Source organism: Camellia sinensis, chromosome 14 (assembly GCF_055761805.1).
Source record: "Camellia sinensis isolate YWXY chromosome 14, ASM5576180v1, whole genome shotgun sequence".
Classification (NCBI taxonomy): Eukaryota; Viridiplantae; Streptophyta; class Magnoliopsida; order Ericales; family Theaceae; genus Camellia; species Camellia sinensis.
The window spans coordinates 146,138,256-146,142,330 of record NC_138974.1 but is presented as its reverse complement, the minus strand read 5'-3'; positions in this window follow the sequence as shown (position 1 = coordinate 146,142,330).

Sequence of the window (4,075 nt, the reverse complement as noted above, 5' to 3'; positions counted from 1 at the left end):
ATGGCATCGCATGCTGCTGGCCTTGGCCTTGGCATGGCATGCTGCTGGCTTTGGCTTGGCTGCCTTGGCCGTGGCATGGCATGCTGCTGGCCTAGGCCATGGCATGGCATGCTGCTGGCCTAGGCCATGGCATGGCATGCTGCTGGCTTTGGCTGGGCTGCCTTGGCCGTGGCATGGCATGCTGCTGGCCTTGGCCTTGGCATGGCATGCTGCTGGCTTTGGCTGGGCTGCCTTGGCCTTGGCATGGCATGCTGCTGGCCTTGGCTTGGCATGGCATGCTGCTGGCTTTGGCTGGCCTGCCTTGGCCGTGGCACGGCATGCTGCTGGCTTTGGCTGGCCTGCCTTGGCCGTGGCATGGCTTGCTGCTGGCCTTGGCCTTGGCATGGCATGCTGCTGGCTTTGGCTGGGCTGCCTTGGCCGTGGCATGGCATGCTGCTGGGCTTGGCCTTGGCATGGCATGCTTGCTGGCTTTGGCTGGGCTGCCTTGGCCTTGGCACGGCATGCTGCTGGCCTTGGCTTGGCATGGCATGCTGCTGGCTTTGGCTGGGCTGCCTTGGCCGTGGCACGGCATGCTGCTGGCCTTGGCCTTGGCATGGCATGCTGCTGGCTTTGGCTGGGCTGCCTTGGCCTTGGCATGGCATGCTGCTGGCCTTGGCTTGGCATGGCATGCTGCTGGCTTTGGCTGGCCTGCCTTGGCCGTGGCATGGCATGCTGCTGGCCTTGGCCTTGGCATGGCATGCTGCTGGCTTTGGCTGGGCTGCCTTGGCCTTGGCATGGCATGCTGCTGGCCTTGGCTTGGCATGGCATGCTGCTGGCTTTGGCTGGCCTGCCTTGGCCGTGGCATGGCTTGCTGCTGGCCTTGGCCTTGGCATGGCATGCTGCTGGCTTTGGCTGGCGTGCCTTGGCCGTGGCATGGCATGCTGCTGGCCTTGGCCTTGGCACGGCATGCTGCTGGCTTTGGCTGGGCTGCCTTGGCCGTGGCATGGCATGCTGCTGGCCTTGGCCTTGGCATGGCATGCTGCTGGCTTTGGCTGGGCTGCCTTGGCCGTGGCATGGCATGCTGCTGGGCTTGGCCTTGGCATGGCATGCTTGCTGGCTTTGGCTGGGCTGCCTTGGCCTTGGCTTGGCATGCTGCTGGCCTTGGCTTGGCATGGCATGCTGCTGGCTTTGGCTGGGCTGCCTTGGCCGTGGCATGGCATGCTGCTGGCCTTGGCCTTGGCATGGCATGCTGCTGGCTTTGGCTGGGCTGCCTTGGCCTTGGCATGGCATGCTGCTGGCCTTGGCCTGGCATGGCATGCTGCTGGCTTTGGCTGGGCTGCCTTGGCCTTGGCATGGCATGCTGCTGGCCTTGGCTTGGCATGGCATGCTGCTGGCTTTGGCTGGGCTGCCTTGGCCTTGGCATGGCATGCTGCTGGCCTTGGCTTGGCATGGCATGCTGCTGGCTTTGGCTGGGCTGCCTTGGCCTTGGCATGGCATGCTGCTGGCCTTGGCTTGGCATGGGATGCTGCTGGCTTTGGCTGGGCTGCCTTGGCCGTGGCATGGCATGCTGCTGGCCTTGGCCTTGGCATGGCATGCTGCTGGCTTTGGCTGGCGTGCCTTGGCCGTGGCATGGCATGCTGCTGGCCTTGGCCTTGGCATGGCATGCTGCTGGCTTTGGCTGGGCTGCCTTGGCCGTGGCATGGCATGCTGCTGGCCTTGGCCTTGGCATGGCATGCTGCTGGCTTTGGCTGGGCTGCCTTGGCCTTGGCATGGCATGCTGCTGGCCTTGGCTTGGCATGGCATGCTGCTGGCTTTGGCTAGCCTGCCTTGGCCGTGGCATGGCATGCTGCTGGCCTTGGCCTTGGCATGGCATGCTGCTGGCTTTGGCTGGGCTGCCTTGGCCGTGGCATGGCATGCTGCTGGCCTTGGCCTTGGCATGGCATGCTGCTGGCTTTGGCTGGGCTGCCTTGGCCGTGGCATGCCATGCTGCTGGCCTTGGCCTTGGGGCTGGGCTGCCTTGGCTGCGGTTGTCATCACTAGACGTGCGTTGCGTGCGAAGGCGTGCAAAGGCGTGCGCGACCATGCGCGCAACACGCGCACCGTGGTCAAAAAGACCACGCGCGCGGTATTCGCACAGGCCACGCTGCCCACGCCGCCGGCATGCCAGGCCAGGCTGCAATGGCCGGCTGCATGCCAGGCCGCCCAGGCCGTGCTGCCCAGGCCGGCTGCATGCCAGGCCGCCCAGGCCGTGCGCATGCCATGCCGTGCTGCCCACGCCGCGCGCATGCCAGGCCGCCCACGCCCGCGCGCATGCCACGCCATGCTGCTCTAGGCCGCGCCCAAGGCCGCGGTCCAGGCTGCGCAAGGCCGCGCCCAGGCCGCGCAAGGCCGCGCCCAGGCCGCCCAAGGCCGCGCCCAGGCCGCGCCCGAGCCGCCCAAGGCCGCCCAAGGCCGCGGTCCAGGCCGCCCAAGGCCGCGGCCGAGCCGCCCCAGGCCGCAGCCCAGGCCGCGGTCGAGCCGCAGTGCATGTAACCCAAGGCCGCAGCCCAGGCCGCGCCCAACATGGGGCGTACCTGACACTGCCTTGCCCTGGGCAAGGGAGGTGCCCCCCCCTTATAATAGCCTGTTAAGCCCTTTTCAATCTGGCAGGAGGAAACATCAAGCATGTTCGAGGAGTCATAATGGGGTTTTTTTAAAAAGTAATGGTTTTTTGCCAAAACTTTCAACATGAAAGTTGTAGGAAATAATTTAATACACCATAAAAAAAATTAAAAAAAATATTTTTTTACCGGAAATATTTTATTTTAATTTATTTCGATTTTAATACTTTAAAAATAATAAAAATTAATAAAAATGGTCAAAAAATTATGGAAAAATTCCAATAATTAAAGGATGATTCACTAGTAATTATAGAAATTATTAAATTATTTTTTCATTTTTTTTATTTTATTTTGATTTTTTTTGCCAAATAAGGACTTTAAAAATTCGAAAACCTCAAGGAAAATTGCAAAAAAATAGGGAATGACATTTAAAATTGATTGTAGTGCATTTTTAATTGTGTTGCACGGTTTGGATAAGATTATAAAAGAATCATGTTCAAAAAGATCGATCAAGGCGGTGGCATGCCATGGCCTTGGCCTTGGCCTTTGCCCGCGGCCTTGGCCTTGGCCTTGGCCATGCCTTGCACAGGGACTTGGCCTTGCCCACTGCCTTGGCCTTGGCCTTGGCCTTGGCCTTGGCCATGGCATGGCATGCTCGCCGAGGCCGTGGCATGCCTTGCTGCTAGCCAAGGCCGTGGCATGCCTTGCTGCTAGCCAAGGCCGTGGCGTGGCATGCTCGCCCAGCCCGTGGCATGCCATGCTCGCCCAGCCCGTGGCACGCCATGTTGGCCCAAGGCATTGGCATGGCATGCCGGCCAAGGCATGCTGGCCAACGCTGCACAAGGCGGTGCCATGGCATGGCATGCTGACCAAGACCGTGCCATGGCATGTTGGGCGACGCCGTAGCAAGGCATGCGGGCCGAGGCCGTGGCATGGCATGTTGGGCGACGCCGTAGCAAGGCATGCGGTCCGAGGCCGTGGCAAGACATGCGGGCCGTGGCATGGCATGGCATGCGGGCCGAGGCCGTGGCAGGACATGTTGGTCAAGGCTAAGGCATGGAACGCCGGGCAACGCGGTGGCATGGCATGCTGGGCAACGCGGTGGCAAGGCATGCGGGCCGGGGCCGTGGCATGGCATGTTGGGCAACGTCGTAGCAAGGCATGCGGGCCGAGGCCGTGGCATGGCATGCGGGCCGAGGCCGTGGCATTGCATGTTTGGCGACGCCGTCGCAAGGCATGCGGGCCGAGGCCGTGGCATGGCATGTTGGGCGACGCCGTAGCAAGGCATGCGGGCCGAGGCCGTGGCATGGCATGCGGGCCGTGGCCGTGGCAGGGCATGTTGGGCGACGCCGTGGCAAGGCATGCGGGCCGAGGCCGTGGCATGGCATGTTGGGCGACGCCGTCGCAAGGCATGCGGGCCGAGGCCGTGGCTTGGCATGCGGGCCGTGGCCGTGGCAGGGCATGTTGGGCGACGCCGTGGCATGGCATGCGGGCCG